Raw genomic sequence first — 27,414 nt, forward strand, 5'->3', positions numbered from 1 at the left:
ATCACCTGAAGGTCTTCCTGATGGGAACACCTGTCAGGATACTACTTCCCATCTCTGGCCCCCAGGGAGGGCTTTGACCTGCCTGGGACAGGGCTTGGGAAGTGGCCAGCAGTGACTTCTCAGGCAAAAGACTTGTAGCCAACCTCCAGATGGAGATGGGAGGGAGAAGCTCAGGCAACACCAGGCTGCGGGGGATGGTGTGTGGGGAGGGGATGTTGGGGCTTGCCCCAGCACATCCTGACCTGACGGCAGGGCCTGAGTCAGCCAGCCAGAGAGTCGTCCAGGGTGGGGGCAGCAGTACCTCCTCCCACACACGGGGGTCTCCCAGGAGGGCTCTCCCTCCTCAGACAGCCCATCCCCGAGCTGGTGACACCCCAAGGTTGACTGTCCAGATGAGGTCTCCTAGGCCCAGCAGTGTGGGACGGGACACCTCAGTCATGCCTCAGCCTCCGGGCAGCCATTCACCCCAGTCGCCTCTGCTTCCAAAGCACCCAGAGAAGGAGATCCCACAAGCTAGCCGACGCCTGGCTCTTCTGCCTGGCCAACCTCCTAGCCTAAAGGCTCTTTTGTTGCCTTACTTTGGTTGCTCTTGCTGCTGTTTCGGTTCACTGGGATGGGGTCACCATGAGTTGGACCCCTTAGCAATGGGTTTTTGTTTTTTTTTTTTTGGTTGGGGATAAGCCTAAAGTAAAAACTTGAGAAAGATAAGGGTCTTTCTGGTCTGGGGGCTGCTCTGCTCTCTGGTCTCCTTCTGGAAGGCTGAGTCCTTTCAGTAGCACCTTCCTTCCTGAGTCCCTGCTCTAGCAAGAACCCACCCGCCTTTCCCCGGAGCTGTCTCTGGGCTGTGGCTGGAGGTGACCTCCTTGTTACTTTCCTCATCGAGGCCAGTTCCACATGCCCAGAGTTGGGGCGCGGTGGGGTGGGGAGGATTCCCCATGAACTGGGGCATTAAATGAACTCATGCAACTGGCAAGTCACCACACAGACCTGCTCTCTCTGCCTAGGCCCCTCCTCGCCTTCTCAGCCAGGTGGACCAGGCCCAGCCAAGGGTAGGAAGACCTGAGAGGCAGAGGGTCTGCTGAGGATGGAGGAGGAGGCCAAGAAGGGGAGCCTGGTCCCAATCCTTTTCTCCTTGTCCTCCACTGCAGGTCTTAGAGATCCCATCGTTGTTTGGCAGCCTGGAGTCCAGGTGTGTGGCCCCCAAACTGCCAGCCTTAGGTTCAATTAAATTCAAGAAACATGGTTTTGAGTACCCACTTTGTGCCTGGTGCTGGGACAGGTGCTGGGAACACAGAGAAGGGCAAGTCATGGTCCCTGCCCTCAGCAAGCTTGTAGAGGAGTAGGGACAACACACACACACACACACACACACACACACGCCTCTGATACAGAGGCCAAAACCAAAATCAAACCAGTTGATGTAGAGTTGACTCTGACTCATGGTAACCCCATGTGTGTCAGAGTAGAACTATGCTCCATAGGCTGCTCGGTGGCTGATTTTTTGGAAGGAGATCACCAGTCCTTTCTTCCGAGGTGTCTCTGGGTGGATTTGAACCTCCAACCTTTAGGTTAGCAGCTGAATGTGTTAACCATTTGCACCACCCAGGGACTCTGATGTAGAGGTGGGCAGGGATAAATGCAGACTAGGGGCTGAGGAAGGTGGTCCATGGGGGGAGGTCTTCATTCTGATGCTGAGCTCTGGGCAGGCTTCTGGGAGCTTTGGAGGTTGGGTAAGAGCTGGTGGTTCTGGCCACGTCCTGGGGCTGGAGGCGGGATAGAGGACCGTTCCATGGCACGAGAAGGTATGTGGTTGTTTCAAAACCAGAACTGCCCAGCCCACATTTCAGAGGGCAGGATACATGGGGAAGGGGCTCCTGAGTCCATTCCAGTGAGGAGCAGGAATTAGGAGACTTTTCAGAGAGCTAAGGAAAACCCCACCCAGAACCTCTCACGCTCAAGGGCATCTAAGATGTTGCTTGAAATTGAAAGGGAGGTGAAAGGAGCTTTGGGAGAGACAGGAAAGGAAAGGCATCCCTCTGAGGCAGAGCTGGGACAACCTGGGATCCTAGGGACTCGACTCGGGCGGGGGGCTCAGTGTGAAACTAAGCAGGGCATGTGACCCCTCTGGGCCCGCGTCCCCAACTCCAGACAAATGGAAAAATTCAGATAGAAAGACTGATGCGGCTAACATCCAAGAAGGTGTCCCTGAATGAAGCTAACCCAAGGGAGGCTGTCGACATTATTGAGATGGAGGCTTGAGCAAGATCTGGGGAGTCAGGGGTGGAGGGCAACCAGGCATCTGGAACCCATGTTCTCACTACCAGAGGGACTCCACTGCTGCATGCCCAGACCAGACCCTCTTGACATGAGTGAGAGGAGCAAGATTCGGGCTCCAGTGGCCTCTCCTGGTCTCCCTCTCACCCTTCCCCTGAAGGCGGGGCTGAAGGTGAAAGAGATACCAGGGCTCCCTTCTCTGCTGGCAGTTGTAAGATTAAAAAGGAGGTGGCTTCCACACAAGGCCACTGGTCTACTCTGGCATGATTGGAGGGCGTGGGAAGACTCCACCCTACCCAAGGACGTGGCAAGAGGAATCCTTCCTTCTGTCCGGATCTCACAGCCTACAATGCTTTTTGTGTGCACTGACTCATTTTATCCTCACAACAACCCTAAAGGGTGGCTAGAGAGGAGCCATTAGACTCCATTTTACAGGTGAGCAAGCTGAGTCTCAGAAAGCTTAGGGGAACTTATGGACACGCAGCGGGAGAACGGCAGACTTAGGGCAAACCTAGGTTTGCTGACAATGCCATGACTCATAACTGAAGCTGACAGCCCACAGTTAGGTGAGACATTACTTCATTAAGTACAAATGCAGGTGCCCCTAAAAAAAAGAGCTGCTGTCTAGTCAATTCCGACTCATGCGACTCCACGTGTGTCAGAGTAGAGGTGTGCACAGTAGGACTTTCAATGGCTGATTTTTCAGAACTGGATTGCCAGGCCTTTCTTCTGAGGCACCTCTAGGTAGACTCAAACCACCAACCTTTTAGTTAATAGCTGAGCATGTTAACTGTTTGCACCACTCAGAGACTCCAGCAGGTGGCCCTACCAGTTGCTGTCGAATTGATTCCGACTCCTAGTGACCCTATCAGAAAGAGTAGAACTACCTCACAGGGATTCCAAGGCTGTAATCTTTACAGAAGCAGATCGTCACATCTTTCTCCCATGGATCACCTGGTGGTTTGAACCACCTGCCTCTCTGTTAGCAACCAAGCGCTTAACAATTGCGCCGCCAGGGCTCCTTGCAGGTGCCCCTAGGAGGGGGCAAAACCTTCAGGCTCTCATATCTTAACACAAATAAGTTTATCACATTGAACCTTCTCCCTGCTCTGCTGGAGAGAGAGTTTAAAAAAAAAAAAAACCAATGCTGTGGAGTCGATCCCGACTCACAGCAACCCTATATAGGACAGAGTAGAACTGCCTCATAAGGTTTCCAATTAGTGCCTGGTGACTTCAAACTGCCAACCTTTTGGTTAGCAGCCATAGCTCCTAGCCATTACACCGCCAGGGTTTCCAAAGAGAGAGTAGAGGCATGGAAAGTTGACGAAAAAACACTTTAGAAAAGTCAGAAAAGGAAGACAAAGCTTCTACAAATTCCATGACTTTCTATTTTTATTCCTGGCTGGGTCCTTTAGCCACAGAGCTTAACTACAACCCCATAAGGGAAAAACGAAAAAACCAAACCATTGCTGTCAAGTCGATTCTGACTCATGGCGACCCTATAGGACGGAGTAGAACTGCTCCATAGGGTTTCCAAGGAGCAGCTGGTGGATTCAAACTGCTGACCTTTTGGTTAGCAGCCGAGCTTTTAACCACTGTGCCACCACAGCTCCCTAGAGGGGCAAGGAATTCATCAAACGCATCCAAACACCTGCTTCATTAAGAGATGGGGAATACAGAGGTGAAATAGACATACTCTTTCTAGTCCTAAAGACAGCGATGAAAGCAGACAAATGACAAGGCAGCTTGGTGACTGCTGAAATGGAGCCAGACTCGAGGGCAGAGCACAGAGCCGGGGCTGAAGGAAGCTGCACTGGCAACATTCTCTCCACACTAGGTGACGACACATTCTTTGTCGCATATTTTCCACTCATCCCAGTGTCCCATGAGCCTTCCAGCCAGAAAGTCTTTTTTGTTACCTCACTGAATTCCCTCTCATCCAGCAGTGTCCCGTACAACACGGCAGTGTCCACTGGCCCCACCTTGTGACATCAACAACCAGGTAAAGGGCTGCAGGGCCCTTATGGAATCTCTGGCCAGAAAGGGAAGGTGACTTGTTGATTTGTGACTTAGGAGACTCCATGTGTTACAGAGTAGACTTGCTCTATAGGGTTGCCTTGGCTGTAATCTTTATGGAAGCAGATCCCAAGGTCTTTTCTTCCGTGAAACTGCTGGATGGGTTCAAACTACCAACTTTTTGGTTACCAGCCAAAAACAAAGTGTTTGTGCCACACAGGGACCTTGGAACTTGACTTGTTCAAGGTCACAAAGCAAGGTAGTGCCAAGCCCTGGCTTCTGGGGCCTCACCTACAGGAGACACCCCCTTCACAACACACATCCTTGGAGGGCTTGGACCAAGGAGCCCCTGTGCTCTGTATGTGGTTGGAGAAGGATGGTAAGGTGGTATGTGGGGAGGGAGAGGGCGCCTGGATTCACCCTGAATGGAAAAACTCTGAAGCCAGGGAGGAAGAGAGGGTAGGGGAGAAAGCACCCGAGAGGAGGGACTCAGGGTGACAAGGCAGGAAACTTACTCCTGAGACCCAGCGTCATCACTCACAGTCTGTCTTATTGGACTCTCATAAGGCAGACCGTTAAGACAATTGCCATTGAGTCAATTCCGACTCATAGCAACCCTACTGGACAGAGTAGAACTGCCCCATAGTTTCCAAGGAGCACCTGGTGGATTTGAACTGCCAAACTTCTGGTTAGCTGCCGTAGCACTTAACCACTTAACCAATATGCCACCAGGTTTCCCTCGCAAGGCAGGGCTATTTAAATGTTTAATTGAGTAAAATAGAAAACGTACTCCCTTGGTTGCACCACCCACATTTCAGGTGCTCAGTGGCCATGTGTGGCTAGTGTCTACCATTTAACAGCACGGGGAGAGAGCATTTCCACTGTCACAGAACGAGCGATTGGACAGCACCGTTCTCCACACTTTACATATGTAATTTCATTTTACACACATTTTTCTGAGTATCATTAATATATGTTTATTGTAGAAAGGAGCCTTGGTGGTACAGTGGTTAAGAGCTTGGCTGCTAACCAAAAGGTCAGGAGTTGGAATCCACCAGCTGCTCCACGGAAACCCTATGGGGCAGTTCTACCCTGTCCTATAGGATCACTATGAGTCGGAATCAACTCAACGGCAATGGGTTTGGTTTTGGTTTTGGTTATTGCAGAAAACAACAAGGAGACTCACCTTACAGGTAGCCCCACTATTAGCCTTTAATACATGTCCTTCCAGGCAGTTTTCTTTTTAAAAAATAGTCAGACAATGCACAGTCATTGTAAAAAATGCAAATATATATGCAAACAATATAGGCACATGGAGGGTAAAAATGTTATCCCTCAATGTCCCCCCTCCCCAGAGGAAAGCACTGTCAGCAGCTTGATTTATGTTTGTCCTCGAGTTCGAGTTTCTCTCTTTCCCATCAGCCCATGGAAACCCTGGTGGCGTAGTGGTTAAGTGCTATGGATGTTAACCACAAGGTTGGCAGTTCGAATCTGCCAGGTGCTCCTTGGAAACTCTACGGGGCAGTTCTACTCTGTCCTATAGGGTCGCTATGAGTTGGAATCGACTCGACGGCAGTGGGATTGGAATTTCGGTTTCATCAGCCCATGGGCACGGGGGCCACTTCAACCATATATCCTCGGTTCACTGACTCCTGCCTCACCCACTATTCAAGTGAGCTTCCCCCCCTCCCGCCTCTACTGACCCAAAGCCCTACAGACAGCTCAAAGTCCCCCTGGGTGGGTCGTCTGGACTCAAGAGCTGTCCTCTCACTTCTCCTTTGCCCCCTGGTTGACAACCTCTGCTTGAGAAGCCCCTGCCCTGGAGTTCCTAATCCAGGGGCAAGGGCGATGTGCCCTCTCTTTTTTCTATTGTGGTGCCCTGTAGGGTTTCCTAGGCTGTAATTTTTACAGGAACAGATCACCGGGTCTTTTCTCCCGTGGAACATCTGGTAGGGTTGAACCACCGACCTTTTGGTTAGCAGCCAAGTGCTTAACCACTATGCTACCAGGGCTCTTTAAAATATATATATATCTCAAAACATTTGCCATTTCAGTCTTTTTTACGTGTACAATTCAGTGGCATAAATGACAGCACCGTCAGCATTGTCTGTTTCCAAATGTTGTCACCACCCCTAATAGACACTCAGTGCCCCTTAAGCAATGACTCCTCCTTTCTCTGTCCCTCCGCCCTGGTAACGACTCATCAGCTTTGGTCTCCATGCATTTGCTTATTCTAGACATTTCACATAAGGGGGTCATACAACACTGGTTCTTTTGTCACTGACTTATTTGACTCAGCATAATGCTCGCAAGGTCCATCTGTGCCTTGTAGCATCGCTCAGGACTTCATTTCTCCTTGTGGCTGAGAAATGACATGCCACACTTTGCTCGTCCATTCGTCTGCTGATGAAGCAATGTGTCCTTACCTCACGCACCTTCCTGGCTTCTCGCAACCATCCTGTGAGGCAGCAGCTGACTGGGAGAGGGGTCAAGAGCATGGGCTGTAGGATCAGATAGTCACGGGTTACATTCTGGCTCCACAGCTTACTCTTCTGGAATCCCATGCAATGTATTTAACCTCTTCGGGTCTCAGGTTTCTCACCTGAAGAATGGAGATAATAATCCCTTCTCGGTCTTTCAGCTAAGATCAAATGGAGATAATAATGGAAAAGAATGGAGACAATGTTACCTATCGCAAAGTACTGCCACCAGAATTAAGTGAGGTAATATACACACAGCATTTCGCATTGGGAGATGGCTATCGCTGTCATTTGACAGATGAGAAAACCGAAGCTCAGCAAGATCTAGGCACCTCTCAAGGTCACGCTGGCACAAGGTGGAGGAACCAGGGTTCTAATCCATGTGTGTCTGGCTCCAAAGCCCATGCTGCTGCCCACACAGGGCAATAGCATTGTTAGCCTCACCCCCAAGCTCCAGGATGCCTTCGTTCAGGCCCAAGGAGAAACAAAGAAGCAAGGAAGGCAGCAACAGGAGAGCTGTAAACTGAGAGGACATGGCCCCACATCTCAGATTGTTCCCATGTCAGGAGCTTGCCAGGGCCTGGGAGGGCAGCAATCTCATACCAGGGGTCCTCCTACCCCCTCCTGCCCCCTGCAGATTAGTCACCGCTGCCACGTGTGTCTGACTTTTTGGGATCTCAGTTTCCTATATGTGTAATAGCCCTGGCAGTCAGCCATTCTGGGATCCCCATCCCAGGGGAGGTCAGGGGCTCAGACTCAGGCTTGATCAGGGACAGCAGGCAGGCCCTGGCGCTCAGACCAGACCAGGCCCTGGTGAGGGGCCAGGATGCACCTGCAAATGCCGACCTGGAGTTACCCCAGTCCTGCCCTGGTTCCCCTGGGGCCCTGCAGTAGGGTGGGGTGCTTGGCAGGCCTGCTAGGTGAGAGCAGGTTTGGAAGGAGGCTCAGGAAGGGTGTGTCAGGGAGGGTGCACCCCTTCAGGCTCACAGTGTGATCACTGGAGAGGGGGCACGCCTGCCGACTTCTTCAGCCAGACAGGGTGGGGCAACATCTGCAGGCTGGGCCTCCAGTTCCTCTGTTGTGACCCCTAGAACCCCTCAGCCAGGTGTGAAGAGAGGTGGACACCCTCCCCCTCAATCTCCATCCAATGCCAGCTAGCTAGTGCTGGGCCGGTTCTGCCTTACTGGGTGGTGGGCGAGGGCAAGGGAGCCAAAGCCAACTGCCCCCAGAGCTGTGAGGACAGGGGTGGGGAACCTGCCCTCACAGGTCCAGCTGACCAGGAGCCTTGTATCCCCCATGGACCCTCCCCCAGAGGAAGCAAGAGCAGACAATGGTCACAGGTGACTCACCAATGAGCCATCTTCCCATCCCCACCCCCCTGGGCCAACTTGCCCTCCACGGGAGCTGGAGACCAGGCTTCCTCAGCCACCAGCTTCCTGCACCACCACATCAGGGCCCTGCAAGAGCTGCAGGGTGGAGGTGGTGAATGTTGGTAAAGGGCTCTGGCCGGAAAGGAGCCAGTCAGAGAAGGCTCCTTGGTTAGAGGCCGCAGGAGTCAGAAGTGGCCTATTCTCCCTGCCTTGCCCCTTCCCTCAAGGCATCACCCACTCTTCCTGAGCCCTAGGTGAGTGACCATCACCATTTTTTCATCCTGTAATGGATCCTGCCTGTAATGTATTCCCACTTGCATAACCAAGTAAGTGGATCCATGGGGAGGCCTATTCCATGCCATTGTGGGATAGGGTTCACTGTGAGCAAGTCTTTCCTTTTGCTGAGCTAATATCTGCCTCCCTGTAGAATCTTTTTTTGTAGAATCTGCGAGGCAGCACTTCAAGATTTTCATGTCCACTCCCAATACCCATCTACCCTGTATTCTCTGCTCCAAGCCACATACCCTCAGCTCTTTCCACCATTCCTCCTAAGACATGGTTCCAAGACTATCTGACATCTTGGCTTGTGTCCTCTGGAAACATTTCCATTTGTCCACATTCCTCTCACAACCTGGCATCTAGAATGAAGGTTAGGGCTTCCATTAATGTCAGGCCAGCACAGAGTGTGAGACTAAAGCTTCACCTCCTTCCCATGGGATAATGCAAGTGGGTCCCATGTAGCCCCAGATCCCATGAGCTCTTCTCAGCCCTGTTACTTTCTGCCTGCACTGAACACAGATTCAAAGAAAGCCTCCTCTGTTTTGGGACCTACGTGGCTGTTTAGCCATGTCCCTTCCCTACCCCAATTTTAAATGGGTATGCCAGGTCACCAAAGCCTGCAGGACCGCTTGACTGCTGCCTCAAGGGTCCAGAGGCCCCTCTGTCTGGTGGATAACCCCCCATGGAGGGATCTCCAAGGGCTGGTTCAAGCAGTAGCTCTAAACAAGTTTGTAGTTGTGGGTTGAAAGTCTGATAAAAACTATGCACACCCTTCCCAGAAAATGCACCTACTTAAAAATTCTGCACATAATACCACGAAATCAAAGGGCCCCCTGCTGACATCTGCGAACCCCAGGTTAGGAATCCTGCCTGGAAATTGATACCTGAAAAATAAACTCTGAGATCAGCTGCCTTGTTCAACCCGCAGGGCCCAAGGCAAAGTCAAAGTCACACTCTCTTACCCCTGTGCTGTGCTCGACGGTTCATGAAGCATGTTTCACATACATCATCTCGGACAATCCCTGTAATGCCCTGGGATGTGGATCCTTACTGAACAAAGGAGGGGGTCAAGGCCCACAGAGCCTCAAGACTTGCCCAAGGTCACACAGCCAGGCTGGGCAGAGCCATACCAGACCCCCCTGCTTGCATGGGGCCTCAGAGAAGCCCCACGCAGTCAGTCTGCCTCTAGGGAGGACACAATGGGGAAACGGCTGCACTTGACCGTTGGGAAGACTTGTCCAGACCGTACCCAGCAGACCAGCTGCTGCTCCACGAGGCACACCCAGCCTGGCCTCTGTGGTGAGTGTGGGTTTGCAGCTTTCCTCCTGGCAAAGGCTGAGGAGAGGCCAGTTGCCAGGCTGTGGCTTGTGGCCTGGAGCCTGAAGCCCAGTAACCCAGGGGACAGAGAAGGAGCCCTGCCCCCTACCTGCCCCAACAGTACAGATGCCTCACTTGGCAGGAGAACAAGATATGGTCAGGGAGGGATTGGTAGCCATGGCACAGAGCCAGGCTCCATATATGAAATTTGCATACAGGTACGAAAGAGGCTTGGCAATTTGAGATCAGCTGTTTTATTGTGTTTGTTTTTATCGTGGTAAAATATATATAACAGAGCATTTGCCATTTTAACCATTTTTAAGTGTGCAATTCAGTGGCAGTAATTCCATTCACCAAGTCGTGTAACCATCACCGCTATCCATTTTCAAATGCTTTTCATTCCCCTAAACAGAAAGCACGCCCCCAAGGCTCTGGTAACTATTAATAAACTTTTGTCTCTGCATTTGCCTATTCTAAGTATTTCATACAAGTAGGGTCATGCAACATTTGTCCATTTTTTATGGTGGTAAGCATATATCTAACAGAACATGGGTGATTTCAGCATTTTTTACATGTACAAGTCAGTGACGTTAATTATTTTTATCATGTTGTGCAATATTTGTCCTTTTGTCTGACTTATTTCACTCAGCATAACGTCTTAAAGGTTCACCCATGTGCCATGTATCAGAATTTCGTTTCTCTTTATGGCTGAGGAGTGTTCCAGTGTATGGATATACCACATTGTGCTTATCCTTTCATCTGTTGATTCCACTTGTTAGCCACTGCGAATAATGCTGCCGTGAGCATTGGTGTACAAGCGTCTGTTTGCATCCCTGCTTTCAGCTGTCTTGGGTATATGTGCTGGAGTGAAATGGCAGGATCATGTGGTAATTCTCTGTTTAACTTTTTGAGGAAACGACAGTCTGTTTTCTTCGTGTTGGTTTTATGCATCTGTCTCCTCCATTGGACTTCCAGGGCCTGGAAGGCAGGAACCATGTTTTATTCAATTTAGGATCCCCAGGACCTGGCACAAGGCCAAGCATACAGTAGATGCTCAACAAATGTTGAAGAAGAAAAAACTCCCTGCTAGCTTTATTTTTGCAGCACCACTGTCTATTTTAACGCGAAGAGCTTCTTAGAGTGTCTCATGTTGACCAGAGGAGGTGACCTGTCATCAGTCCCTCCTCCCGCTGTTCTCTCAGCTCCTGTAAGGATGGGTTCTTCTCTGGGCTCACCCCTGAGACCACTTCTCTGTTTCTCCGTTTATTTCTCACCCCAAACATGCTTCTTAGGTTTTCCTGGATTCTGGCCTGAAGCCTTGACCACCCCGGCTGTTCCTCTGCACAGCCCCGCCTAGCCTTCCCACCACCCCACCCAACCTAGGTCACAGCTATTTTTGGCAGAACATGGGTGAGAGGGAGCCTCATGACATCACTACCTCATGTTTTTGACATCTTGCAGAGACCACAGTCCCCTTGCCCGCACCCACTTTACCCACCCAGTGTCACTTCCTCTTTTCAACAGCAACAACCCTGACACTGTGTTTCATTCTCCATAGCTTTCGCTGGCTTTGCATATCCTCCGGTTGCCCGGGTTTTTAGAGGCCTGGGCCCAGCCTGGGGAGGATTACCACCACCTCAGCTGTAACCTCTAGCCCTAAGCGTTTCGAAACCTGCCCTCAAGGTCCTCAGACACATTCACTTTTCTTAAAGCAGTCCAGGATAGGGAATTCTCCATCCTCCGTCCCTGGGTCAGAAACCCAGCATCTGACCCAAGTTCTGTCTTGGACGAAGTACAACCAGATTGCTCCTTAGAAGCAAAGAAGGTGAGACTTCGTCTCACATACTTTGAACATGATATCAGGAAGGAACAGTCCCTGGAGAAGAACATCATACTTGGTAAAGTCAAGGATCAGCGAAAAAGAGGATGAATTGACACATTGGTTGCAACAATGGGTTCAAGCATAACAATGATTGTGAGGATGGCACAGCACCTGGCGGTGTTTTGTTCTGTTGTACATAGGGTCACTATGAGTTGGAACTGACTTGACAGCACCTGACAACAACAACAGATCTTTCCTGCCATTAAGGTTGCCAGATTTAGCAAATGAAAACGCAGGACACCCAGTTAAATTTGAATTTCAAATAAACAATGAATAATTATTAGTGTAACTATGTAACTATGTCCCATGTAATACTATGGGATGTGGTTACATAATAACTATGCAACTATGTAACTATAGCTCATGTAATATTATACTAAAAATGATTCATTGTGTATCTGAAATTCAGACTGAACTGGACCTGACTCCCCTGCCTACTGTACTCCTTCTCAGTGGAGCAGCAGCTGTCATACTTTTGGGTCTCAGTGCCCTTTTACACTCTTAAGCATTATCGAGGACATCCAAGGGGCTTTGTTTAGCGGAGGAGTTACAGCTATTGATGGTTACCATATTAGACATTAAAAACAGAAATTTGAAGCATATTAGTCTATTTTTTAATAACAATAATACACAAATTACATGTTTATAGAAATAAAATATTTTTGTGAAAAATAACTATCTTCAAAAAAAAATTAGCGACAAGAGTGGCATTGTTTTACATTTTTGCACATGTCTTTAATGTTTGGCTTACTGAAAGCTGGATTCTCACATCTGCTTCTGCGTTCAGTCTGTTGTGATATCACATACCAGGAAGCCTCCAGAAAACTCCACTGTAAGCTCATGAGCAAATGAGAGTGAAAAGGGCACGTAATGTCTTCGTATGGTTATTAAAATAGTTTTGGCCTTGCATACACTCTGGAAGGATCCTGGGGACTTCTTGGGAGTCCCGAGATCACATTTGAAGAACCCCACACTAGAACAATGCCAGAGATTTCAGTGGCAATCAGTACTAGCTCCTCTAATTAATTAATTTAATTTGGGGTGGGGATGGTGTGATACCACACACATAACCCAAAACCAAACCCAGTGCAGTCAATTCTGACTCATAGAGACCCCATAGGACAGAGTAGAACTGCCCCATAGGGTTTCCAAGGAGCGCCTGGCAGATTCAAACTGCTGACCCTTTGGTTAGCAGCTGTAGCACTTAACCACTATGCCACCAGGGTTTCCACCATGCACATAGCATAACATAACTTCAAGCTGATTCTTACTTCTGAGAGAGGAAGTGGGGAAGGGAGAAGGCCAAGGATGAGCCTGGATCTTACCTTGTGCCTTAGAAAGCAAAGTGGCAGGGGATGGGGATTAGGCCTGGAAAGGCTCTGACCCTAAGCACCAGGGTAAGTGACATTAATCTTTGGAGACACAGGTTATAAGACCAAGCTGACTCAGCTAAGAAAAAGAGAGAATGGCAGCTCTGCCTACATCTCATTAAAAGTCATCTAATCAGGGCAGTGGGAACCCTGGTGGCATAGCGGTTAAGTGCTATGGCGCTAACCCAAAGGTTGCAGTTTGAATCTACCCAGCACTCCTTGGAAACTTTATGGGGCAGTTCTACTCAGTCCTATAGGGTTACTGTGAGTTGAGATGGACTTGAAGGCAACAGGTTTGGTTTTGTTTTTTTAATCAGGGTAGTGTTGTTTCAGTGGTAAAACTCTTGCTTTCCATGTGGGAGACCAGGGTTCGATTCCTGGCCGGTGCACCTCATGCTTAGCCACTACCCGTCTGTCGGTGGAGGCTTGCATGTTGCTATGATGTTGAATAGGTTTCAGTGGGGCTTCCATACAAGACAAAGAAGGCCTGGTGGTCTATTTCTGAAAAATCAGCTAGTGAAAGCTGTACGGATCCGATCCTGGTGCATGGGGTCGCCGTGAGACAGGGGCAGACTCCAGCCTCCGTCCCACCCCCAACTATGCTTGTGGAGGGATCCCCACCCCTATTTGGCTTAGGTCTCTTGTCATCCTGACCCTCGTGGTCATCTTCTGCAGGGGCTGCGTGAGAGCCAGTCTAACATCGCGTGTGAGAAAGGACAGTGTGGCCTCACGTGAGACCCTGCCTCAGGGCCTAGTTCTTCCAAAATTTCCAGAGCCCCACAATTAGGGGTATTGTCGATGAATTGTGTTCCCCCAAAATCTGTGTTATAAATCCTACCCCTCTACCTGTGAATGTAATCCCATTTGGGAATAATGCTTTGTTATGTCAGTGAGGCCATATCAGTGTAGACTGTGTTTTAAGCTAATCACTTTTGGGATGTAAAAGAGCAGAATTAGGCACAGAAGGAAAAAAGGACAAATGAGGGGAGGATAGAGGCTACATGGAGGTCTCCAAGCAACACCAGGAAGAATATTAGAGGAGCCGAGACAAGGATTTTCCCCCAGAGCCGGCAGAAAGAGACATCCTCTAGAGCTGGCACGTTGAATTCAGACTCCCAGCCTCCTAAACCGTGAGAAGGAGCCCTGGTGGCCCAGTGGTTAAGAGCTACGGTGAGCTACAGCTGCTAACCAAAAGGTCGGTAGTTCAAATCCACCAGGCACTGCTTGGAAGCCCTACAGAGCAATTCTACTCTGTCCTATAGGGTCACTATGAGTCAGAATCGACTCAAAGATAGTGGGTAAGGGGTAAGGTAAACCATGAGAAAATAAATTTCTATTCATTAAAGCCACCCACTTGTGGTATTTCTGTTATAGCAGCACCAGGTAACTAAGGTAGCCCATTGCCATGGAGTTGATTCTGACTCGTAGTGACCCTGTAGAACAGAGTAGAACTGCCCCATAGGGTTTCCAAGGAGCGACTGGTAGATTTGAACTGACAACCTTTTGGTTAGGAGCTGAGCTCTTAACCACAGTGCCACCAGGGCTCCTAACTAAGATCTAAAAAACAAAAAAACAAACATGTTGCCGTCAAGTCGATTCTGACTCATAGTGACCCTTTAAGGCAGAGTAGATCTGTTCCATAGGGTTTCCAAGGAGCGCCTGGTGGATTCAAACTGCCAACCTTTAGGTTAGCAGCCCAACACTTTAGCACTATGCTACCAGGGTTTCCCTAACTAAGATAAAAAAAAAATACTAAGATAAAAAAAAAAAGGGGGGGGGCTTATTTTTTACTGAGCAATCCAGTAGCCAAGGAGGTGGGACTGCAAGCAACATGGTCTATCCACATCCCACACAAGTGATCCCATCACAGCCAAGTCCAGCAGGACAAGTGTCTTATTGCGTGCTTGCTGCACCGGACCCACACTTTTGGCACACTCCCCTCTGTGCTGTTAATGATCACCCTGCGGGTGTTAGCATAGCTTCAACTTGACTATATACAAATGCCCTGAGGGAAAACACCACGGTTTTTATTGCCTCTGTATTTTGCACAGTACCTAGATCAATGGTGAGGTCTCAGTAAAAAGCTAATGGGTTTATTGGGGGATGGGTTTTCATAGATTAGGCCATCAGATTCCCCTTCTTAAGGGGCTGGGGCCAGGAAAGCAGGTGGAGGCCCCTTATTAGACATTTATTGAATGACTGCTCTCACGCCTCCCGTTTTCTTCTGTGATTTACAGTTCACAAAGCACATTCATGTGTTGTCTCATGTAATTCCTGCAGCAACACGACTGGCATGACTGGACTGTGAGAGGGACTGTCTAAGTCATTGCAATGTTCTCTGCCAACCCAGGGAGGTTGCTTCTGTGGTGCCAAATGAGGGTGGAGGGCTCTCCCAAGCCAAATCTGGAGAAGGGTATCCTAAATGCAACTACCAGGTGTGCCTGGAGAGGAGAGGCTGGTACCAGCTGTGAAGACCATTTGTGGCTCTCCTGGGCCAGCTCCCACACTCTCCGAGTAACCTTCCCACTGAACTTGGCCTTCTCCTTCTGCAACATTGCCTACAAGCAGCGAACACGCTCATCAGCAAACCCAAGGGTCTGCTTGGTTTGACAGCAGTTGCATTCTATATTTTTTGTTATGTATTAATGAATTTGCATTTTTGCTTTTATCTCTTCGTCTCCTGGAGATTTTGTCTGCCCCTGAGACTCCTAGCCCTGTTGATAAATGAGGTTTCTGAGCAGCAAAGTGAGGACCAGACCCTGAACTGTGAAAAGGAGCCCTGGTTGGCTTAATGGCTTGGCTACTAACTGAAAGGCTGGCCATTTGAACTCACCCAGCAGCTCCTCGGGAGAAAAGACCTGGCGATCTGTTCCGGTAAAGATAACCTGTTGCCGTTGAGTTGACTCCAAATCACAGCGACCCTATAGGACAGAGTAGAACTTCCCCATATGTTTTCCAAGGAGCATCTGGTGCAGTAAAGATTATGGCCTAGAAAACCCTGTGGAGCAGTTCCACTCTGTCACACAACTCGGCGGCACCTCACGACAGCTGCAGGTGAGCCTGGCCTCTGTGTGAGGGCCTGTCGGCTGGCCAGCTAGCTCTCTCAAGGCACCACCGGGCCTCTCCCCTGGCTTTTTCCACTCACAGGGAACTGGCCCTGAGCTGGGAGCAGAGCCAACCAGGGGTTCCCTAGCAGAGAGGAGATCTCTGTCAGGGGCTGGCCTGCTGTGAGTACGGAGCTGCTAGAAACCACGGTCCCACCTGATGGGCACAAACAGCAGTGATGGGGGTAAAGAAGGCTGAGGCTCCACAGAACAACCAGAAGGGTGATTCAGATCCAGCTGGGGGAGATTCAAGAGGTTATTGCCCTAGTCATCCAGCTTCCAGGTGGGGCATGAGGGCAGTCCAGAGCCCAGGTCAGGGTGGCCATGAGTCCTGGTCTGATCATAGGGAGAAAGGGGTGAGGAGGAGGGAGGGAGTGCTGGCTGGACCCAGAACTCCAAAGGCGTAATTGAACAATTCAGCTTTGAAATTGGCAATCAGGATTTTGGCCTCTTCAGCTGGGAAAATCCTGGCAGGCATTATATGTTTATCAAGGAAGCTGAGTTCTGACGCCTACCTCCTAAAAAGCTCTATTTTTAGAATTCCATCCAGTCAAAGCCAGCCCCAGACTCCTTCCTGTTCTCTGGGGAATTCCTTTGGTACGTGGGTAGATATGGGGTGGGTGGGATGGGAGGTAAGGATTGGCCCTTCCCCAGAGGCTAAGCCTGAAATCAGAGGTTTTGCCCATTTATGGGCTTGAAGCCCCCTCCCCCACTGCTAGGATGACTCATTCTCCCAGTTTGACCTAAATGTCCGAGGAGAGGGCAGAGGGTAAAACTGAGAAGGTGGGATTAGCTCTGGGAGGGGCTTGGGGGCTGGTGGGAAAAGGGCAGAGATAACTGAGTAGGACGGGAATTCCGTATGAAGAGATAGAGAGGGAAGGGTTATAGAGCCAGAAGGAGGCAGAGCGAGGAAAGGTCTGAGGCCCAGAAAGAAGCTGCATGTGCAGAGGCAGGGTCCCTCCAGGCTCCTTCTTGCTGGGTGCCATGGAGTCATTTAGACTCACTGCAACCCCAGGTGAATGATTAGAACTGCCCCATAGAGTTTTCTAGGCTGTAATCTTTTTTTTTTTTTTTCAATCTTTACAGGAACAGATTTCCACGTCCTTCTTCCATGGAGCAGCTAGATGGGTTCGAACCACCAATCTTTCAATTAGCAGCCGAGAACTTAACTGTTGTGCCACCAGTGCACAGCTCCTTAGAGGTGGGTTAAGGGACCTCACCTTGAGTAAATTATCAAATTTAGTGTGACCAAAGCCACTGACAATGCTTATTGAAATGCAGATTCCCAGGCCCTCAGTGGGCTGTGCTCAAGTTTCCCCTATAATCAGAAGCAGGAAGTTCTGAAACGCAGCTATAAGTCCTGGGGATCCCCAAGCCTGACTTCAGCACCGGCTGGTTCTCCCAACCTGGGGACTTTGTTGTATAAGGCACTCCTATGCCCTCCATGCAGAGCCTTAGTTCTAATGTTCTAAAATCAGCAAGAGCCTTTGAAGATACGCAACCACGAGGTTTCAGAGCTGGAGGGTCTTGAGAAATCTCTTAGTATAACCATCTCATTTTACAGATAAGGAAACTGAGTCTCAGGAAGATTAAACGATATGAAGGACCATTTCCCCCACCACCCTCCAACTTTTTCCTCCCATCCTTAGGAGGAAGTCCCTGGATCTTCATGGACAGGAGAAAGCCAGCTCCAGCAAAGCAAAACACCCCGCCTCAGTTTAGTAGCACTTGCCTCTTCCCATAACCGTACCAGCCAAGCTTTCCCAAGCAACTTAGCAACTTTGGAAACACTGCTGTCCTATTCAATAAAATCCTGGGGTCTTTATAGCTGGAAGGGACTTCAGAGGTCATCTTGTCTGATTTTCCATCCAATGAAGAACTTTCTTCTAGCAACGACTCCCAAATCTCTATCTCCAACACCAATCTTTCTCAAATGGCAAACTCCTTCTACCATCTTCCTCTCAAGATATCCACTTGGAGGTCTAAGTGCTCTTGAGATCCCCCCTCCCCCGCCCCCCCAACTCTTCCACCTGCAAGCCAGCCCCATTTTAGCTGATGGGCACTCCATTCTTCAAGTTCCTCTGGTCAAAATTTGTGGAGTTATCCTTGATTGCTTTCTTTCGCATCCACATCTAATCTGTTGGCAGAGCCTGCTGGCCCCACTTTCAAAATATGTCTAGAGTCTGATCTGTTCTCATGTCTTTGCTGTTAAGATTTCATCCCCAGTCACCATTTCCAGGATGGCTGCATTGGCTTCCCGCTAAGTTTTTTTGCTTTCAACATTCACCCTCCACAGTCTACTCTCTAAAAGCACCTAGAGGAATTTCTAAAAATCATAAATCAGATCATGTCACTCCTTTGGTCAAAACCTTCCAGTGACTTTCCATTGCACTCTGAATAAAAGGCCTTATATTGGTTCACGAGATTCTACTGGATCTGCTTCTCACTTCTCACTGGCTGTTCATGGAACTTACCTGGCCTGTCTTAAGGCCTTTGCATTGCCTGTGCCCTCTGCCTGGGATGCTGTTCCCTGAGGTATCTACACAGCAAACTCACTCCCCTCCTTCAGGTCTCTGCACAAATGCCAGCTTCTCGGTGATGAATTCAGTGGAGAAATTGTTAATCAGCTGTTCAGATAATGTTCAAGGGGAGTTTGAATGAGGGAAAGAGGAACTGCAACTTGTGAGACAATACTAGGGGTTACCATTTATTTATTAAGATCAGGCACTTGTTGCCTTAGTCATCTTGTGCTGCTATAACAGAAATACCACAAGTGGATGGCTTCAACAAAGAGAAGTTTTACCTCTCACAGTCTAGGAGGCTAGAAGTCCAAATTCAGGACGTCAGCTCCGGGGGAAGGCTTTCTCTCTCTGTAGGCTCTCGGGGAAGGTCCTTGTCATCAGCCTTCTCCTGGAATAAGAGCTTCTCAGGCACAGGACCCCAGGTCCAAAGGACTCATTCTGCTCCTGGTGCTGCTTTTTTGGTGGTATGAGGTTCCCCTGTCTCTCTACTCGATTCTCTCTTATATCTCAAAACAGATTGATTTAAGACACAACCTAATCTTGTAGATTGAGTCCTGCCTCATTAACATAGCCACCTCATTAACATTATAGAGGTAGGGTTTACAAACACAAAGGAAAAATCACATCAGATGACAAAATGGTGGACAATCACTCAATACTGGGAATCATGGCCTAGCCAAGTTGATGTACATTTTTGAGGGACCCAATTCAATCCATCATGCTTGTATTATCTCATTTTTAGTGCTCACAATAGCATTGTTAGTTTGGTACCATTTTTCTTTGGGGGGGAATTGAAGTTGTTTTTAACTTTTTTTATACTTTTCCAAATATTTTTTTTTTTTGAACATTTTGTCATGGTTTCAGTGAAAGTTTACGAATAGTTTCCCATTCCACAATTTACACACATTTTGTTTTATGACATAGTTGCAATTCCCTCAATGTGACAACACTCTACTCACTTACTCTCTGAATTCCCTGCTCCCATTTGTCCTTCTTTCCTGCCCCTTCCTGCTTTCTGAAATTTGTTTTTGGGCAAATGCTGCCCTTTTGGTCTCATATGGTTCATTGTTCTGAGAAGCACATTCCTCACGGGTGTTATTGTTGATTTTATAAGCCTGTCTTTTGTTTGGCTGAAAGATGCTCTCTAGGAGTGGGGTCTGCTCCAGGTTTGACAGATGTCTAAGGGCCATAGTCTCAGGGGTTCTACCAGACTCTATCAGACCAGTAAGTCTGGTCTTTTTTATGAATCTGAATTTTGTTCTACGTTTTTCTCCCACTCTGTCCAGGACCTTCTATTGTGATCCCTATCAGAGTGGTTGGTAGTGGTAGTCAGTCACCACCTAATTCTTCTAGTCTCAGACTAGCAGAGGCTTTGATTCGTGTGGTCCATTAGTCCTATGAACGAATTGTTTCCTTGAGTCTTTGATTTTCCTCACTCTTCTTTGCTCCCTACGGGAAGAGGACAATAGTTGTGTCTTAGATGGCCACTTGAAAGCTTTTAAGACCCTAGACATGAGTAAGGTACTCACCACAGTAGGATGACTTCGTTATGCCAATTCACCTAGTTGTCCCCTGAGACTATGATCCTAAACCCTCAAGAGCAGTGACCCAGTCCCGCAAGGTGTTTGGTTATGGCTAGGAAGTTTTCATAACTTTGCCCCCTGTGAGCTCTGCTATATACCTGGATATATTTGAAGCACATACAAGTACTCATGTAGAAATATCCTTTGCCAAACCTGTATATGCTTGTGGGTATACTCCCATATGCCATCCCACACCTGTTCACGTTACATATCTACCTATGTATCCACTTGTAAATTATTGTTTGTTATTACTCTTATTGCAGGATTACCTATGTAATAGAATTTACCATCATTTTCTTTTACTCTTGCTTTCCTCCCAGTGCCTTCCTTTGCCTTGGTCGTGTTGTGCAGACAACCCCTTATTGTGTATTGCCTTCCCTTCACCCAAGTTAATACATGTGAATTATCTAGTTAGTGATTTTTCCTTTCTCCACCCCCCATCCCTAGTAACTATCAAAAGTGTTTCTTTCTGTGTGTAAACCTTTTCTTGACTTTTTATAATATTGGTCTCATACAATATTTGTCCTTTTGTGATTGACTTATTTCACTTAGCATAATGTCCTCCAGGTTCATCCACATTGTGAGATGTTTGGATTCATCGTTATTCTTTAACGTTGCGTAGAATTCCATTGTGTGTATGTACCATTGTTTGTTTATCTATTCATCTGTTGATGAGCACTTAGGTTGTTTCCATCTTTTTGCTGTTATGAATAATGCTTCGATGAACACAAATGTGCATATGTCTATTCATGTCACGGCTCTTATTTCTCTGGGATATATACCTAGCAGTGGGATTGCTGTATCTAACTTTTTTTTTTAATTAATTTTTATTAAGCTTCAAGTGAACATTTACCATTCCAATCAGTCTGTCACATGTAGGTTTACATACATCATACTCCCTTCTCCCACTTGCTCTCCCCCTATTGAGTCAGCCCTTTCAGTCTCTTGTTTCGTGCCAATTTTGCCATCTTCCCTCTCTCTCTATCTTCCCATCCCCCCTCCAGTCAAGAGTTGCCAACACACTCTCCAGTGTCCACCTAATTTAATTGGCTCACTCTTCATCAGCATCTCTCTCCCCCCCGCTGACCAGTCCTTTTCATGCCTGATGAGTTGTCTTCGGGGATGGTTCCTGTCCTGTGCCATCAGAAGTTCTGGGGAGCATTGTCTCTGGGATTCCTCTAGTCGCATTAGGTATGGTCTTTTTATGAGAATTTGGGGTCTGTATCCCATTGGCCTCCTGCTCCCTCTGGAGTTGTCTGTTGTGCTCCCTAGCAGGGCAGACATCGATTGTGGCCGGGCACCAACTAGTTCTTCTGGTCTCAGGATAATGTAGGTCTCTGGTTCATGTGGCCCTTTCTGTCTCTTGGGTTCTTAGTTGTCGTGTGGCCTTGGTGTTCTTCCTTTGCCTTTGCTCCAGGTGGGTTGCGACCAATTGATGTATCTTAGATGGCCGCTTGTTGGCATTTAGGACCCCAGGTGCCACAATTCAAAGTAGGATGCAGAATGTTTTCATAATAGAATTATTTTGCCCGTTGACTTAGAAGTCTCCTCAAACCATGTTCCCCAGACCCCAGCCCCTGCTCCACTGACCTTTGAAGCTTTCATTTTATCCCGGAAACCTCTTTGCTTTTAGTCCAGTCCAATTAGGCTGACCTTCCTTGTATTGTGTGTTGTCTTTCCCTTTACCCAAAGCAGTTCTTATCTACTGATTGATCAATAAAAAACCCTCTCCCTCCCTCCCTCCCCTCTTTGTAACCACAAAAGTATGTGTTCTTCTCCGTTTTTTCTATTTCTCAAGATCTTATAATAGTGGTCTTATACAATATTTGTCCTTTTGCCTCTGACTCATTTCGCTCAGCATAATGCCTTCCAGATTCCTCCATGTTATGAAATGTTTCACAGATTCGTCACTGTTCTTTATCGATGCGTAGTATTCCATTGTGTGAATATACCACAATTTATTTACCCATTCATCCGTTGACGGACATCTTGGTTGCTTCCAGCTTTTTGCTATTGTAAACAGAGCTGCAATAAACATGGGCGTGCATATGTCTGTTTGTGTGAAGGCTCTTGTATCTCTAGGGTATATTCCGAGGAGTGGGATTTCTGGGTTGTATAGTAGTTCTAACTGTTTAAGATAACGCCAGATGGATTTCCAAAGTGGTTGTACCATTTTACAATCCCACCAGCAGTGTATGAGAGTTCCAATCTCTCCGCAGCCTCTCCAACATTTATTATTTTGTGTTTTTTGGATTAATGCCAGTCTAGTTGGTGTGAGATGGAATCTCATCGTAGTTTTAATTTGCATTTCTCTAATGGCTAATGATCGGGAGCATTTTCTCATGTATCTGTTGGCTGCCTGAATATCTTCTTTAGTGAAATGTGTGTTCATATCCTTCGCCCACTTCTTGATTGGGTTGCTTGTCTTTTTGTGGTTGAGTTTTGACAGAATCATGTAGATTTTAGAGATCAGGCGCTGGTCTGAGATGTCATAGCTGAAAATTCTTTCCCAGTCTGTAGGTGGTCTTTTTACTCTTTTGGTGAAGTCTTTAGATGAGCATAGGTGTTTGATTTTTAGGAGCTCCCAGTTATCTGGTTTCTCTTCATCATTTTTGGTAATGTTTTGTATTCTGTTTATGCCCTGTATTAGGGCTCCTAGGGTTGTCCCTATTTTTTCTTCCATGATCTTTATCGTTTTAGTCTTTATGTTTAGGTCTTTGATCCACTTGGAGTTAGTTTTTGTGCATGGTGTGAGGTATGGGTCCTGTTTCATTCTTTTGCAAATGGATATCCAGTTATGCCAGCACCATTTGTTAAAAAGACTATCATTTCCCCAGTTGACTGACACTGGTCCTTTGTCAAATATCAGCTGCTCATACATGGATGGATTTATATCTGGGTTCTCAATTCTGTTCCACTGGTCTATGTGCCTGTTGTTGTACCATTACCAGGCTGTTTTGACTACTGTAGCTGTATAATAGGTTCTGAAATCAGGTATAGTGAGGCCTCCCACTTTCTTCTTCTTTTTCAGTAATGCTTTGCTTATCCGGGGGTTCTTTCCCTTCCATATGAAATTAGTGATTTGTTTCTCTATCCCCTTAAAATATGACATTGGTATTTGGATTGGAAGTGCGTTATATGTATAGATGGCTTTTGGTAGAATAGACATTTTTACTATGTTAAGTCTTCCTATCCATGAGCAGGGTATGTTCTTCCACTTAAGTATGTCCTTTTGAATTTCTTGTAGCAGAGTTTTATAGTTTTCTTTGTATAGGTCTTTTACATCCTTGGTAAGATTTATTCCTAAGTGTTTTATCTTCTTGGGGGCTACTGTGAATGGTATTGATTTGGTGATTTCCTCTTCGGTGTTCTTTTTGTTGACGTAGAGGAATCCAAGTGATTTTTGTATGTTTATTTTATAACCTGAGACTCTTCCAAACTCTTCTATTAGTTTCAGTAGTTTTCTGGAGGATTCCTTAGGGTTTTCCATGTATACGATCATGTCATCTGCAAATAGTGATAGCTTTACTTCCTCCTTGCCAATCTGGATACCCTTTATTTCTTTGTCTAGCCTAATTGCCCTGGCTAGGACTTCAAGTACAATGTTGAATAAGAGTGGTGATAAAGGGCATCCTTGTCTGGTTCCCGTTCTCAGGCGAAATGCTTTCAGGTTCTCTGCATTTAGAGTGATATTGGCTGTTGGCTTTGCATAGATGCCCTTTATTATGTTGAGGAATTTTCCTTCAATTCCTATTTCAGTAAGAGTTTTTATCATAAATGGGTGTTGAACTTTGTCAAATGCCTTTTCTGCATCTATTGATCAGATCATGTGGTTTTTATCTTTTGTTTTATTTATGTGATGGATTACATTAATGGTTTTTCTGATATTAAACCAGCCTTGCATACCTGGTATAAATCCCACTTGTGTATCTAACTTTGTAAGGAAGTGCCGTCCCATTTTCCATAGTGGTTGTAGTTTGGTACTATTTTTATCATTCTCTTTTGGTAAAAGAAAAATTGAGAAATTGATCCTTTTATTCAAAATTTCTTTCCCTGTCCCCTCCATCCTTGGTATCCCATCCCCACATTCCTAATACTTATAAACTTTAATATACTATACCCAAGACCACACCCCGCCATGGAATTGATTTCAACTCATAATGACCTTATAGACAGAGTAGAACTGCCCCACTGGGTTTCCAAGGAGTGGTTGGTGGATTCAAATTGCTGACCTTTTGGTTAGCAGCTGAGCTCTTAACCGCTGCACCACCAGGGCTCCTTAATATACTATATAATTTACTTATTGTATTTGTTGACTTGTCTATCTTCCTCCACTAGAATAGAAGCCCCTTGAGGGCAGAGAATTTTGTCAGTTTTGGTCCTGAGTGTATCCCAAGAGCCTAGAACAGTGCACACTGTGGGCACTCGGTAAATGAATACTTATTGAATGAACGAATGAATGAACACATTATGTAGATGATTGCCTTATCCAGCTGGATCCTGCCTCTCAGTAGCCCCCACCCGTTGGTTTTGGTCCTGCTCTCTGAGGCATGAGCCAACTGCTCTATTCTTTCTTCCACAAGACCACCTCTGTCATCTATTAGGTTGTCCTCCAACTGGTCATCTCTTCTGCTTAGAAATGCCCAGGACCTTCAGTTGACCCTTTGTCCTGGGTTTGTCCTGGTCCTCAAGACATGCTTGGCTGTCAGTCACTCCTCGGATGTAGCGGAATCTCCAGGCAGGGTGTGGGCTTCATGCCCTGCAGAAAGGACTGCTGCTTTCCACCCACCTGGACTATTTCACTTTATCCCTCCAGGAGGAGGGTCCGCGGAGCCCTGCTGGACCGGGCAGAGGGAGAAGGGAAGGGGTCATCTAGAAGATAGGGTGGCTAACTGCCATCAAGGTTTCTTTCCCTCCACGTAGAGGGGCCTCTGTACTACTCCAGGGAGGGGGTTTCCACTCAGGGACAGGCTGGACTTTCCTCAGGAAAGAGCTGAGGAGGGGGAGAGGATTCTGGCCAGGACTTTCCTGTGAGAGAAGGTTTCAGAAGGCTGCTTCCTGTCTCCTAATGTTGCTCGCGGTGATGGGCCAGGTTCTTTACATTCCTGGAGCACTGACGTGGCACAAACATTCCTACAGTTCCAGCCTTCTCCCCTGGGGCCCAACGTCATTTCTCTGAGCCTGCTTCCTGGAATGTTCTTGGTGTGGAGTATACCGAGAGGTGAGGAGCAGGGCCATGCACCATGGAACCCAGAGCTCCTTATCTAGCTCTCTTGGGGCTGAGTTATTAGATATTCCCTTCCTACCTAATTCTGCTGTCCCAGAAGGAAGTGTAAGCTGGTGGCTTCCCCACAGCCACCACCATCCAGACTTAGAAGAGGGTAAGCAACTGACCACATGAAGGGCAATGGGCTCAGACCCAACACCTGTGTGTTGCTCCTCCTGTCCTGAAAGTCCATCCCCCACCCCACCCACCCCCCCGCCCCACTGCCCAGACAGCTCTGATGGGGAAGAGGCTGCAGGGGGCTGTGACCTCTCCCTCCTTCCAGTATGACCTTGCCTCCCCCTCTATCCCCTCCCAGACTCCTCCCTGCTTCCACTACCTTCTACTTTCCTTTTGGGGTTTGTGGTAGAGACCAGAGGGGGGCATTTCAGGCAGAAGGAATCACTATATTCCTGGTGCCTGAAAAACAGCCTGCTATGTAATAAATGTTCAATAAATATTTGTAGTTCCATTCATTTATCCTTCATCCAACTTCTCCATATACACCCTTTTCCCTTGGGCTAAGCTTTGGCATCTAATAACTTGTTTTTGACTTCTGGCTTTTCCCCTTCTAGCTAGGCAAGTTACTTAATGTTTTTGAGTCTCATTTTTTTCTTCCGTAAAATGAGAAGAAACAGTACTGAACCAACAACGCTACCATGAGCATTAAACGAGATAATACAAGTGGCTGATAGATAAAAACAAAAAAACCAAACCTGTTGCCATCGAGTTGATTCCAACGGCAGCCTTATACCTCCCAGGTTCGCAATTCCTCTTTCTCTCATCCAAATGCCCCTTGAACATTATCTGAACCAGCAATTAGCAATTTCTCTGTTGAATTTTACTGATATATATGTATGCTATCTTGCCTTGGAGCCCTGGTGGTGCAACGGTTAAGAGCTGGGCTGCTAATCAAAAGCTCAGCAGTTTGAATCCACCTTGGAAACCCTATGGGGTCGGTATGAATCAGAACCAGCTAGAAGGCACATAACAACAAGGATCTTGCCTTGCAGTCTGCAACCTCCTTGAGGCCAACACCTTATTTGTTGCAGAGGAATACAGCAATTCCCTGTCTAGATCTTTGCACACGTTAGGGCTCTATGAATAAATGAACACAGATTATCTCCACAGCTAACCTCTATGCTTCCTGAGGGTAAAGACCCTCCCCTACACTTTCCCCCAGCCTTGGCAGTGCAGTTAGTGCTTGGCTACTACCTGAAAGGTTGGCGGTTCGAACCCACCTAGCAGGTCTGTGGAAGAGAGGCCTGATGATCTGCTCCGGTGAATTACAGCATAGAAAACCCTATGGAGCAGTTCTACTCTAACACATGGGGTCGCTATGAGTCGGAATCGACTTGATGGCAATGCCATTGGTTTTGTGTTGGTTATGGTTAGTAGGACCTCAGAGACGTCAGGCCCAAATACCCCAGTTGTAGCCTGAGCAATTGTTTCTTAGCTCTGGCATCTTGATACCAGACTGGCCTAACCGTCCCCACCCCTCCCCCGACTCAGTGACTTTGCCAACTCCTCAGGTGCAGGAAGGGAAGGTCCGGTTGCTCCAAGGCTTCTGGAGGGCAGGTGTGCTGTGGAGCGGGAGCTGGAGCTGGCCAGAGCTGGGGAGGTTTGGGGGCCTGCGGACAACAGAGCGGGTAGGGGTGGAAGAAGGAGCCTGCCTGAAGCCTGAGCCGGCTGGCTGCCTGCTCGCACTTTGTCCTGTCCACGCTTTCATCCCCAGCCCCGGAGCCCGGGAATTTCTCAATGGAGCAGGCTGACGGAATGCTCTGCAGGGGGCCGAGGGGGCCGGACCACGTGGGGCATTCCAAGCATTCTTACTTTCTCAGGAAGTCAGGCGGTGGGGGAGCTGCCCAGCCCCGGAGGAAAGGGGATTTCTTTGAAGGAGACTAAAGCTGTGGGGGTGTCTTCAAGCAGCAGGGGGTGGGGATGGAGGCAGGGC

This window comes from Elephas maximus, chromosome 18 (assembly GCF_024166365.1).
Source record: "Elephas maximus indicus isolate mEleMax1 chromosome 18, mEleMax1 primary haplotype, whole genome shotgun sequence".
Classification (NCBI taxonomy): Eukaryota; Metazoa; Chordata; class Mammalia; order Proboscidea; family Elephantidae; genus Elephas; species Elephas maximus.